Genomic DNA, 14,474 nt, shown 5'->3' with positions numbered 1-14,474 from the left:
CAGGAAGAGAGGCCTCACCAGAAGGTGACCATGCTGGTACCCTGATCTTAGGATGCCCAGCCTCCAGAATTGTGAGAAATAAATGTCTGTCACTTAAGCCACCCAGTCCATAGTATTTTATTATAGCACCCCAAGCTAAGACAGTCACACGGCTAGGAAACAGCAGAAGTAGGGCTCAAATTCAAGTGTGTCACGCACCAGAGTCTGTTCTCTTAACCCTGTATTATATGGCACCTATGCAGTGCATAATCAATCTGTGCTTTGTTTCATAATAAAAACACTTCTTTCCTGAGGTGCTAACAGGAGAGTTTTTATTTACTAATATAAAAGCTGCACACACACAGTTGACTTCCCTTCACGACTCCTAAGCAACAAGCTTGTTGAGAGTCTACAAGCTCAGCCCTCTTTTCACTATTCAATGATTTTAAGTGTCGCTAATCTAATCACTGTCTTTCATACTATCAGACTTCTATTTTCATAATTACAGGCTGCCAGGGGCTTCTTCCAAAGCCCCCTCCTAAGTCTCCACCCCAGATACAGGTGTAAATTGCTTTCTTAGCACCACTGGGAATTCTCTGAGAAATGACTGAAACTTTGGATCTCACTACCTAGGAGAGACCTCTGGTTTCTCTCTCCCTCAGCAGCCCTCAGGGGAAGTTAGAGCGCCCCCAGCTGACCAGGCCTGCCCCTGAGTCTCGTCACTCTCAAAGTCCAGTGAGGTCACAGTTCTGTGCCTGTGTTTTGTCACTTTTCCTGATGCTTGCATGGCTGTCAAAACAACATGTTAAGCTTGGTAGCTTTTAAATCAACTTGTAGAAGTAAGTCTTCGTGCCCTATGTAAAGTTTTAACTCTACAAAATAAAAAATTAACAATAACAGCTCACCTTTACAGAGCTCCTATTAAGCACCATGCTAAGAAATTTAACATATTGATTCCTCCAAAAAAAAAAAAAATCCATGTGAAGTAGCTATTTTTTTCTCATTTTATCCCCGTCTTATAGAAAAGTGAGGTCTATACAGGTTGTTTAACTTGCCCAAAATCAAGTTGAAAGGAGAATCCAAGCTTCCTACTCTGAAGATCCGCTACATATACTATGTTCTGTCAGTATATACACACTGGTCAAGGTAAAACTGTCCTGAGCTGATCCTTACACAAAACTATGACAAACAACAAGGAGTAGACCAATTTTTCCGTAAATGCAGAGGTTAATTAACCTAAGTATTGAAGAAAATTTGTTTTTTAATAAAGAGTGTGCTTCCTTTTCCTTCAAGACCTATAATCTGCTCTTGTAGGTGTCTTCATTGATTTTTCAAGGATCTTCTGAAGGTTCCCTTCATGAAGTCTCTCCTTGTATTTATGTTCCTACTAGATTATAATCAGGGTAACCATGAAGTTCCAGTTTACCCATGTTCTGGCAAACTTCCTCTTTTGGAAGGCAAACTGTATGGCTTCCCTAACCATACGCTCCATGAGGGCAGGCTGGGCCTTCTCTTTATATCTGTCACCAGGATTTTCAGATTTCAAATCAATACAGGAGCACTGCTTGTTAAATTGTCCTCTTCCACAACTAGGTATAATTTCTCCATTATTGGATCTTTCACTGCACTTTGCTTCTGTCCCCCTTCCAGGAATGATCACATACTGACTTTTTAATAGTTCATAGACTACACTCTGTTCCGCTATGGTAGCCCTAGGTCCCTACTCGTCTTTTATCCCCTGGGCACCTGGTAAGATGCTTTATCCAGGGATGTGGTTAACTACATACTGACAAACTAAACTGGATATTCTTACAATGTCCCACCTTAGTTCACTCTTTCACGCAAACACTTACTGAGGACTTATACCAGATCCTAGGAAAACAAGAGAGACAGGTACATGCCTCCTCTGAAGTGATCTACAATCTAAAGGAGCAACTGCCAATGGAATGGAAAATGAGAGAGCTGATAACTGATGCAAAGAATATTGGCAGAAATCAGACAGAATGCCTATCTTTGCCTAAGGAGTGGGAGAAAGTCCAAAAAGAAGGCTAAAAGACCAGGAGGTATGGTCCAGATAGAAATGTCCTGAGGACTGAGGGTGCGGGGAGGGAGTTGGAGAGGCGCTCCCAGGCAGAGAGGAAAGAAAGGACAGACACAAGAAAGCATGCAGCCTGGTGTTCGTATGTCACACGGCAGTCGATGGTTGGGGTTTAATATCCCAAGGGAGATAAGCAGAAGTAGTAGACAGGCTTACCTCCCAAAAGTCTGCTCTGTTAAATACTATAGAAATAATTAATAAGCATTTAATGCAAAATGTGTCCTTTTATTTTTTTGAACATCAGAATTCAGTAGTAGCTTTTAATTTATTTTGTTTTATTGGAGTATAGTTGCTTTACACTGCTGTGTCAGTTTCCGCTGTATAGCAAAGTGAATCAGCCATATGTATAAATATATCCCCCCTTTTTTGGATTTCCTTCCCATTTTGGTCACCAGAGAGCACCGAGTAGAGTTGCCTGGGCTATACAGTAGCTTCTCTTTAGTTATCTATTTTATACATAGTAGCATATATATGTCAATCTCAATCTCCCAATTCAAAGCATATGGAAGGATTCACGAATTCGTCATCCTTGTGCAGGGGCTATGCTAATCTTCTCTGTATCATTCCAATTTTAGTATATGTGCTGCTGAAGTGAGCACAACATTTGTCCTCTTTTAAGACAGTGATTTGGGGATCGACAAAACTGAGCTGTAACTTGAAACAATGGTAGGATGGGGGAGGGGACAGATTACCTATAAACAGCATTTTCTGGGCTAAGACCAACTAAAACCTTCTTCTTCTTTGTGTTTCCATTAACAGGACTGGTAGAGGACAAAGCCCTGCTTAGGAATTCAGTCATGTTAAAGGAAAAATGATCATTTCAACATTTCTGTGAGTCTACCTTGCTGAAGGGACCCAGGGTGGCTGGATCCTCTGTTTGTAAAACATAATATTGGGCTTCCCTGGTGGCGCGGTGGTTAACAATCCGCCTGCAAGTGCAGGGGACACAGGTTCGAGCCCTGGTCTGGGAAGATCCCACATGCCGTGGAGCAACTAAGCCCGTGCGCCACAACTACTGAACCTGCGCTCTAGAGTCCACGAACCACAACTACTGAGGCCCACGCACCTAGAGCCCATGCTCCACAACAAGAGAAGCCACTGCAATAAGAAGCCCGCGCACTGCAACGAAGAATAGCCCCGGCTCACCGCAACTAGGGAAAGATCCCGCGTGCGGTAACTAAGACCCAGCACAGCTAAATAAATAAATAAATAAATAAATAAATAAATAAATAAATATTAAGGATAAATAAATAAATAAACTAGCAGTTAGGAGGATGAGAAAATGTACAAGAGCTCAGAGATACGTAGCATATCAAAATTCTTCCCATTCGTGTGAAGGAAGTAAGCCAAAATAAGCTTTCTTCTCGGACTAAACCACACAACACAACACACATTAAAAAGATGGGTTGGAGCAATGAGCTGCAACCATCCATGATTCAGTGGAATCCCCAAACACTCCCCACCAGTTTCACAGAACTTCACTGGCACCAGAAAATGACATTTACTGAGATTCTTAATAAAAATGAACATATTTGGCTGTTTCATATGTTATTGGGTTTTTTGGCATATGTTTCAGAACTCAAATACCTTAACTCTGCTTGTGAGTGACACAGGGTTCCCCAGAGGACCACTCTCCTACTCCTGGAAATAATATTTTCATTACCCAAGTCCGGGTAAGTAAGGAAATGAAAGTTTCCTGACTCTTGCCAGCGAGATAGCTTAATTCAAGCGTGTTATGTTTTCATTATTTGTATTTTCTCTTGAAATGTGAGGGCTGTCTGCAAGTCCTGTGGCATATGTTTTTTACCTGCCTCTGTTCAGTGATTTCCTGGAATAAGGAAGAATATGGCTTAACTAAACAACTCTTGGGGTCCTGCTTTAATATATACAGCATTTATCCCCAATTAGGTTAACTACGGATCACTGTTCAAAAATATTCTTACAAGACCCTTGCATAAAACAAGTATTACATAGCAACTAGCTCTGGTCTCTGTGCTTAAGTTATCTCATCTTCACATGAAGGGACTTGACGCCCAACATGGTTTCCAACTCCAAGAGTCTATGGAATGGCTGGGGAGGAGGGGAGGGAGAGGGATGGACTGGGAGTTTGGGGTTGGTAGATGCAAACTATTACATTTAGAATGGATAAACAACAAGGTCCTACTGTATAGCACAGGGAACTATACTCAATATCCTGGGATAAACCATAATGGAAAAGAATGTAAAAAAAAGAATGTCTCTATGTGTATAACTGAGTCACTTTGCTGTACAGCAGAGATTGGCACAACACTGTAAATCAACTATACTTTAATTAAAAAAATTTTTTTTAATTAAAAAAAACAGTCTATGGAATAGTGAACCGACCATTGTATTCTGCTCTTCTCGCTTTCTTTAGTCAGTCCTCTTTAATTATTGCCTCCTCTTCTTGACATTTTTTAAACAAAATGGAAAATGTTTTATAAATCAATTACTAAGTAAGTTTTACAAACTATGAAGAGTGTGGAGATGGTTACGAGAGAGAGCTGTCAGTTGTTTTTTTTAGGGTTTTTTTGCTGTTTTTATCATTAAATTTTTTTTAATATTGTAAATTCATCCTTCACACCTCTTGGCTTACAGTAAACCACAAAGAGATGACCATATCACTCCAGACTGTGCTTCACAGTGGCAATAACAACGATAATAATATAAACTCTTTATTTTCAAACTCCTACTATGTGGCAGACCTTTATTTGCTTACTGCTTACTGACTTCTTACTATGTCCCAGAATCCTGGGAACACAACCCTCAAGATGGCTATAGCCTGTGATGGGAGAGAAAGGACAGTGCCCAGGAGATTAAGGAAATGAAGGAATTGGTGAAATGGCAAAAGCACTCAAGTAGGTGTTTTTGCTGTATGTTTAAGAACCTTGAGACCTCCTTCTGTCTTTACAAGGGGACTTTTTCCACCAGAAGACCAGTAATGAGGCTGAGAAAAACATGTAGATGAACTCTTGAGAAGTTCTTTGAAAAGAAATAAGCACAGTCAGCCACTAACCTGGGTCCAAACACCATATTTTACTTAGATTTCAAACCTCATTGTCCAACACTTTAGCCACTAGCCAGATGTGGCTATTTAAGTTTAAATCAATTAAGATAAAATAATATTAATATTGTGCTTCCTTAGTTCACGAGGCACATTTCAAGTGTGTATAGCCACATGTGACTAGTGGCTGCCATACTGGACAGCACAGATAATAGAACATGTCCATCATTGCAGAAAGCCTTATTGGACACTGCTGACTTAAAGTATAAAATGACATCATCAACAGTCAAATATTAAGGGGAAATATAACATTTTATTTAATATACTAAAAATATGTATTGGTATCCAAGCCAATATCTAGAAATGCAAATGTTCACCTTTATCATTGTAAAATGATATTATAATTCCTCATTTATACTTTTTAGACAACAGTGTCAGATCATATTATTCTGGTGCAGACATAGGATTTTGTTTTTAATTGCTTTCCTAGACTCTGTCTGATCATAAAAAAAGAAAACACAGGTAGCATAAGACAAACAGATAATGAGCATGCAAGCTCATTGCATTTGTGTTTTGAAAGAGACAACTTACTGGCCTTGCAAAGAAAAGTTCAGTTCATAAAAGGAAACTCAATTGCTCTGGTCCCCGAATTAATAGTCTTGTGAGAAGAATGCCTTTTTGTCCAAAAGGATTCTCAAAATGTTTTGATAACCATTCTAATTTCATTAGATACAGCCACAGAAACTCCCCAGACATAATTTTATGAGATAGGGTCAAATATTGTAATGAAGGCCCTCTCCCATCTTTCCTCTGAGCTACTGCCATATTTGTAATTTGGGAGGAAGGATTTTTCTACTTACTATCCTACTGTGCAATGATAAAACACACACATCCACACATACACACCCTACATGACACATACAACAAGGTTATCTATCCATAATATTGGTATCTATCATCTAATTGTATTTAAATTTTTATTTAAGTAAAATCAGTATACATATACAAGTTCAATGAATTTTTACAACTGAACACTTCCATATAACCAACACTCAGAATAAGAAATGGAATATTATCAGCACCCCAGAGCCCACCTCATGGAGCCTTCCAGAGACCACCTCCTCAAGGGTAACCAACATCCGGACTTCCAACACCACCGGTGAATTCTGACCATTTTCATGTCTTATATGCATGGGACTCTTTTGTGTCTAGCTTCTGTCAGTCAACAAGATGCTATCTAGTTTTGGCAGATCCTCTTTGTCACCATAAAGTGATGACCATTTGGCTTTCCCACCCCACCATATAGAAGAGTTAATCCTTAATGAGGAGGTACCATGTATCAAGTACTATGCTAAGCTACAACTCATTTAACTCCCCAAACAAGAAGTATTATCCCTTTTAAATAGATGAGGACACTATGGCTAGGCAATGACCCCCACTTGTTCAATTAAACACTAATCTAGGTGCTGCTGTGAAGGGATTTTTCAGACGTAATTCAAATGTCTAATCATTAAAATTTAAATTAGGGAGATAATCCTGGGTGGGTCTGATTTTAGTTAAAAAGAAGGTCTCAAAAGCAAGGTGAGGCTTCAAAGAGAAAGGGGAAGGAAAAGGAGGAGGGGAGAGGCTTTTTCTGGAACAGGTAACAATGAGCAATGATCATACATTAATTTATACATGTTAATAATAGATGGTAAACCAATTCAGAGGCCAGTGTCTGCAGAGAATTTTTGAGTGGAAACTAATGGTAAAAATGGCGGGGATTGTAGTTATTAAGGTTTCTAGTTTTTTCCCCAAGCCAGCTCTGACGTCCTATATCCTTGCATACTGTCCCTAAGTACACTCTCAATTTTCAAATCCTTGGTCTCGATTTCAGGTTCAGAAAGTAAGGTCACTGTATTTGTGGTAGGCTGGCGGAAGGAGGTGTTACCGGACAGTCAGACTTCGCAGACTTGTTATTATCTTCCAAAGCAATCTCAGTGAAAGGCTTTCCTTGAGTGGACCTGAATAGATTTCAAGTAAACCCATACTTTTTTTAAGAACAGAAACTATTACTTCCGTTATCACATTCCCCTTAACATATATCCTAGAGCAGGATTAAAGGTAAGTACCTATAAATGTGGATGCATAATACCATTCATCTTCCCTTTTTCTTTTTAAGGTTGATTGATATAAAAATTGTTCTCCATTTTCAGAGGTGAAATTAAGGCCAAAATGAAATTCTTAATTTCCCCTTCCACAGTTGTTCTCCTCAAGTCTTCTCCATCTCGATTGTTATTCTCCCCCAGTCACTCGGTGTCTTAAGCCAAAATTATAGTAAAGATCAACAAGTGGGTTCTGCCTCCAAAACTGGTCAGTTCTCTCTGTCTCCATCATCACACCCTTGTTCGGGTCACACTGATGCCAAACCCAAACAAAGAGTCCATAGGTGATCTCCCGGCTTCCACTAAGCTCTGATATATACAACAGGGTGGAAACTCTTTTTTAAAAAATTGTAAATTAGGTAATATCACTCCCCTGCTAAAAATCCCAACTGAGACTAGATATTTGATGATACTAAAGAATTACTGAAAAGTTATAGGTGTGATAATGGTACTGTGGCTATGTTTTGAAAAAGAGTTTCTATGCTTTAGAGACAGTGAAATATTCACAAAGAAAATGACAGGCCTCAAACTTCAAATTATGTGATGGCGTTGGCGAGAGAGCATAGATAAAACAAAATTGGCCATGAGTTGTTAATTACTGAAACTGGATAATGGGTACATGGGGAGTCATTATATTTCTCCGTTTTTCGTGTATGTTTGAAATTTTTGTGATAAAAAGTTTTAAAATCTCCATTGGCTCCTGAATGCACTTAGAATAAACTTCCAAGAACTTGCCTTGGTCCAAAAGGCCCTTTATGATCTGATTCCTGCTCACCACTCTCAGATCTCCTCCAGTACCCAGCTCTGCCCGTTAACTACCCAAGAGCTACAAGGGTTATCCCTGTGCCTTAATCATGCCAAACGTTTGGACACTTCGGGGCCTTGAGGTGTGCTCTTCCATCAGTCTGAAGAGCTCCTCCCCAGATGTTCTCATGGGTGGCTCCTTCAGGTGGCGTCACTCTCTGGAGAGCCTCCTCTGACTATGCTATCTAAAGCCATCCTCCCTCCTTGCCCTCCTCCTTCCCACCCGTTCCACTGCCCTTTCCCTACTCAGCCTCTTATGTTCTTTCATTCTTTTGCTTTATTTTCTTCATAATCCTTATCATTTTTTGGAAATCATCTTTTTTCTTGAATAACTCATTTTAAAAATAAGCCATTTGTCATCAGTGCCTCCTCTACCACTAGACTATGTGCTCAGACAAAATTGGAACCTTGTCTGTCTGGTTCACTTGCATGTTCCCTGGGCCTACAATAGTGCCTACCACAAAAGTAGGAGTCCAATGAAGACCCATTCAATGAAGCCTCTATTAGACCTGACCATGAAGATTGCATACATTTCGCATGAACATCAAAAAGAATAACTAATGTCTTAGAAAGTTAAACTATCCTTATGTATTTATGTATTGTTTTAATGAATACTCGATACCTACGGAATTCCTTTGAATTAAATAGATCAACATAATGAGTAAGTAAACGCTTACACATATTAATATAACTAATGAATAATTAATACTTTCAAGTTTCCTTTGAATTACGTATAATATATCCATACACACATATACATAGTATTATTTTGATACCCCATATCTGATAAGATGATTACTGGTTAATACAGAAAGAAATGACAGTTTGTGATTGCTACATTTCCAGCAAAAGATTTTGCAAAATGTATTGTTGCCAGACTTCACACTTTAAAATTCCTTTCTACGATTCTTAGCTGGTGTTAAACCATGTCAGCATAATAAGCAAGTTTTTATTTCCTTTCAGATGTTCCTGGCTGCTGAAAGAATTGATTTTTAAGATTTTTCCCATTGACCTATAAGGCTGTGAAGAAGAGATAGCTCTTCTTAATCTCAAAGATCCAAGCTAAGCTTACACTCCCTGGCCATTGTGCAGGTGTCACCTTCCTTGCTTGCTTCTTTATGTATTGTTGGAGAAACACAAATGTATTAGTTATAGGACACTGGGAGGTTTTAAACCCTCTTTGAAATCCTGCTTTAATAACGATGGCTCAGTATCATTTGAGGATAACTGTATCCAGTTATCATAGATATAATGAAGTATATTTTTAATTTTAATATACCTACCTTCCCAAGTGTAAATTTATTCTGGGGCTTTGAGGGACCCAAGCGCACCAGGAGTAGTGTAAATAACATGTGACTTCTGAGTTGGTAGACCGAGGGAATGGAAGACAGATTCTAAAACACATACAAACTCACGGACACTATATTTATAGCAATTTGGCTTTCTAACTGGTAAATCCAAATGAGGCAGGAACAGTAACAAAAGGAAGACATAGCTTCTCAAATCCACCCGTTTGCTTAAAACCAGACCAGCCTAGATCCTAATCATTCAGTAACCTTCAAAGGCCATTCCCCACCTTCCTCTCTCTCAAAGCAATTAAAACATCACATACTCAGATCTTTAACTAACTGGCAAGACAGTTCTCTGTTAAGGAGTTTGTGAATGTATATCCCTCCCAAATATCTGAGAAACTCCAGAAGAGAACATTGTATAAAGACTGGTACTTAACCTCAAAGTTCACATAGGAAGCAGCACCCTTGACAGTCTACAATGAAGCAATTTAAATGGCAATGGTAGCCCAGCCTGAAGACACTTTTATAAAGGGAAGCCTGGAAAACATCACGACAGGAAGCTGTCACCCTTACTTGGACTAAAGAGAGCGTACTATGTTCCTTAAAGAGGTTGGTTCCAGTAGGAAGGTACAATAAGCAGAAGCAAAAAGCAAAACTCAATACAGCGATCCTCCCAGTGCTTTATTTAAAAAAAAAAAAAAAAAAAAAAATCCATCTATCACTAGCTCTTGTTTGCTTCAGTGCTCACAGAGTGGTGCTAGACTGGAATTCCTTCTGCTGGAAAACCGAGAGGACATTTTGTCTTGCATTTTGTCTCCAGCAATCCCAGTTGCATGCAATTCCCCAAACACGCTCTCTACTGGACACAGCTCTCCCCCCACACACAGGCTTGTTGTCTGCAGAGTACTTCTTGCTTATTTTAAAACACAAGGTGGAGGCTACTTCATTCAGAAAGCCTTCCTGTCTCATTTTCAGGTCAATGCCACCCTTCTAAATGCTTTGATCTTACTGACTCCATGCTTTAATGACTGGTATTTTCCCAAGAAATTATAATTCACTTTCTAAATGTTTGTCACTGGATGAGGCCCACGGGGACAAAGATGGTTTCTTACTTGGGTCTGTGCCTCTAGCAGCTTGTTTGGGGCCTGATACAAAGCGGCTTCTCAGGAAACAATGAATGAAAGAGTAAAAGAATGAACAGAAGAGTGAACAAATTAAGCAAGCCAGTATCTCTTTAAACTCCTTGTTTGAATCCAATGCCCGCCACTACACTTACACTTCACGCCCAGTAGAGGTTACCATCTGCTTACCTCTTCAATCTTAAACATTGTTAAATATTGAAGTTCATTTCATGATCACTAAAGGTTGGTGAAGGGCCCTGGCACAATGGGTTTACGACTGAGTAATTTAGTGTTGTAGAATTTGTTATTGTGTAATTATTGCTGTAAGTGATTTATTGCTTCCTTAAGGAGTGGTTCTTATGTATTTTTTAATCACTAGTTGTCCTTTTTTGTGAATGGAGATGCCCATGTATCCATCAATTAGATGCTACCAATTTTACAAAATGATTGAGTGTTTTACTTCCCTTTTTTCCCTCAGTTATATATACAAGTAATACATGAAAATATCCTCACTGTAAAAAAATTTAAACAATATAGAAAAATTCGAAAACTCTCCCTTACTTCTCCTACCTTATCCACGTCCCTCCACAGAGGCAACTTTTATTATCAATTTCAGACCTCTCTCCATGCATTTAGCTATACGCGTACACAGACATCTTTTGTGTTGTTTGGGTGAGAGTATTGTACATATGTGGGATCAAGAGGTTTTGCAAAGGTTTTGCAAACTTCTGTGATTAATTAACAATATGTTCCAAAGACATTCCCACGTCAGAAACATACCTCATACTTTTTACCTACCAGCATTCCATACTTTGGCTATACCTAGTTTATTTCATTATTCCCAGGTTCATCAAAATATATGTTTTTCAGTTTTTTACTCTTAAAAATCCCTGAACATGTCTCTTTATATAAAGATGCCAGGAATTAATGAGTTAAACAGTATGCATAAAACAAGCTTACCAGAGTGCAAGACTGTTTCTCCTCATCCTTACAAATATATTGAATATCAACAGGTATTTTTTGTTGTTGTTGTTGTTCAATCTGATGACACCAACTATGTCCTGCATGAGCTAACCCAGTGTGGAATCACCTATGTTCGTATTCACTGTAGGCCACTGTGATTGGCACACAGGTTCAACCGAAACATACAAAAGGGCTCCTACTCAACTCTTAGCTCACATCCCAGTAACATAAACATGGATTCAATATCACTTCATGTTTAAACATCAGGAGGGAGATACTGGAATAAGTGTCTTCCTATAAACTATCTCGTTTTACCCTCTTAACATCCAATAAAATAGAAACTTTAATTCCTATTTTATAGATGACCAGAGTGAGGCTGGCTTCCCAAGGTTCCCAAGCTCTACGCCATACCAGGAAGTGCTAAATAGCCCCAGAATTTGGAAATTGCACGAGAGCGCTACTTAGTTCAAACTTTTCCAGGTTTTTATTATTCCCTGATGCCTAAGATATTGCTCTTAAATACCATTATCCACTATTATTTTAACAAATACTGGGCTTTGGAAACACGCTTAGAAGAACAGATGCTAAAAGAATACAAATATTTATACAGGAGCAAAAAAATAAATTTATTGTACACCTGCCCTTTTTTTAATGAGTTCCTCAGATTTTCCCCCGGAACTAATATCTAAGACATGAAATGGCATAGAATAAAGCCCATGATGACTAAGATAAACTATATGAGAATGGATATTGTCCTTTACATCTTGGCAATACTTAATAATATTAAATATTTAAAATTGTACCCTGGCTAGTAATAAAAAAGAACCCACAGTTATACTGTTAATTTAAGAAATTTGCCCTAATATTAGAAATAAAAATTTGTACTGAGGAAACAAAATAATTTTCACATCACTCAACTAGTTCTATTAAGAAAATTTTAGAAGGCATGTTTTTTAGCACCAACTAAAATGAACAGAAAAACGCTTTCTAAAATGTTGAGAAGCATGAAATGAAAGGTTAAAATATTTCACTATGTATATGTTATGCTGGAACCTTGAAGCTATCGCCTACACAAGAATGGTACTTTAAAGATTACTTGAATGTGTTTTCTGAAAGTATGGAATGATCGATTCATTTTTAAAACCCTTAATGTAGTAGTACTCTTACTTTGCCTGACAGATAACAAGGCTTAAGAAAGGCAAAGATCAGAGCTGCAGGAACAACAACAACAAAAAAGTTGGTACCAAACTCACTTCCCCTTCATGCCAACACTTTCTTCTCCCTTATCAAACAACAAAGCAAAAAGAAAAGTACTGAATGTGAAAACCAGAGAGATTCCCCATGACTGAGCCTTGGCAAGTACAAATGCATTAGTAATGGAGCTGATTCCTGTGACCTTTTCAATTATGATAATCCCCCCCCCAAAAAATTAAACCATTTTCTAAAACATGGTCCAAGGATTTCCACAGATAATTGAAGAAAACATTTAGGAACATCCCTGGCACTTTTCTAAGTATGTACATACTTAACACACATCTATTCTTACTCTACAGCCCTTCCAGGCATGATTATTTGTGAGGAAAAGGTCAAACTTAATTTGAGAGACATTTTTAAAAAGCCTATATTTCCAGAGTTTTTGACCTTCATTTTCCTCTTACATGTATTATGTTTTGAAATGGGAAGATCTAAAAAGAGGGGGACTACCAAAGGGGAGGGAGGCTGGGGAATGAGTGAAATAGGTGAGGGAAGCTAAGATGTACAAACTTCCAGTTACAACATAAATGAGTCACAGGAATGAAATGTACAGCCTGGGAAATACTGTCAGTTATAGTGTAACATCTTTGTATGGTGAGAGATGGTAACTAGACTTATCACAGTGATCATTTTGTAATGCATAGAAATGCCAAGTCACTATGTTGTGTAGCAGGAACTAACGTAGTGTTGTAGGTCAACTATACTTCAAAAAACAAACAACTCATAGGAAAAGAGATCAGATTGACGTTATCAGAGGTGAAGAGCTGCGGGAAGGAGGAATTGCAGGAAGGTGGTCAAAAGGTACAAACTTCCAGTTATAAGATAAATAAGGACTACGGATGTAATGTGTAACACGATAAATATAATTAACACTGTTGTATGTTGTATATAAAGGATGTTAAGAGAGGAAATCCTAAGAGTTCTTATCACAAGGAAAAAATAGTTTTTTTCTTTTTCTTTTATTTTGTATCTATATGAGATGATGAATGTTCACTAAAGTCACTGTGGTATTTCCTGATGTATGTAGGTCAAATCACGCTGTACACCTTACACGTAGACAGTGCGATATGTCAATTATATCTCAAATAAGAGAAGGAAAAAATATTTAAGACACTGTTATGTAGCATCCCAAAGGTAAAAGTGCCCTATATTGATTATTTTGCAGATAAAGCATTTTATGAAGTCTAAAATTTTGTAAATTAAGTTATCATTAAAAAATACATAGAAAATGGAAGTAGTGCATGTGAACAAGGTGTTTTTTAAAATCTTTTCTGATATTCTGCTAATTAAACTGAACATTCAAATATAAAATAAAAATGATAACGTAAAAAGAGGGTGACTATGTACGCTTTTCTGCTTCACGAGAATTTGACAGTCAATTAAGGAATTAATACATCATTTAAAATGTATCCTTTTGTAACAGAAACATAGATCAATGGAACAGGATAGAAAGCCCAGAGATAAACCCACGCACATATGGTCACCTTATCTTTGATAAAGGAGGCAAGCATATACAGTGGAGAAAAGACAGCCTCTTCAATAAGTGGTGCTGGGAAAACTGGACAGGTACATGTAAAAGTATGAAATTAGAACACTCCCTGACACCATGCACAAAAATAAACTCAAAATGGATTAAAGACCTAAGTGTAAGGCCGGACACTATCAAACTCTCAGAGGAAAACATAGGCAGAACACTCTATGACATAAATCACAGCAAGATCCTTTTTGACCCAGCTCCTAGAGAAATGGAAATAGAAACACAAATAAACAAATGGGACCTAATGAAACTTAAAAGCT

General features: G+C 38.1%; 1 protein-coding gene and 1 non-coding gene across 12 annotated transcripts in view; both read right to left on the bottom strand.

Annotated features, from left to right (window-relative positions):
• Window positions 1-14,474, bottom strand: part of FHIT (fragile histidine triad diadenosine triphosphatase) — a 1,501,152-nt gene that overhangs the window by 494,607 nt on the left and 992,071 nt on the right. The gene's annotated exons all lie outside the window — the stretch shown is intronic.
• LOC137774371 (U6 spliceosomal RNA) lies at window positions 2,574-2,676 on the bottom strand. The gene has a single exon (XR_011075892.1). It is a non-coding gene; the product is annotated as a U6 spliceosomal RNA (small nuclear RNA).

Source organism: Eschrichtius robustus, chromosome 12 (genome assembly GCF_028021215.1).
Source record: "Eschrichtius robustus isolate mEscRob2 chromosome 12, mEscRob2.pri, whole genome shotgun sequence".
In the NCBI taxonomy this organism is placed as follows: domain Eukaryota; kingdom Metazoa; phylum Chordata; class Mammalia; order Artiodactyla; family Eschrichtiidae; genus Eschrichtius; species Eschrichtius robustus.
Note: the sequence above shows the minus strand (reverse complement) of the source record. Positions and strands in the feature narration are given on the sequence as shown.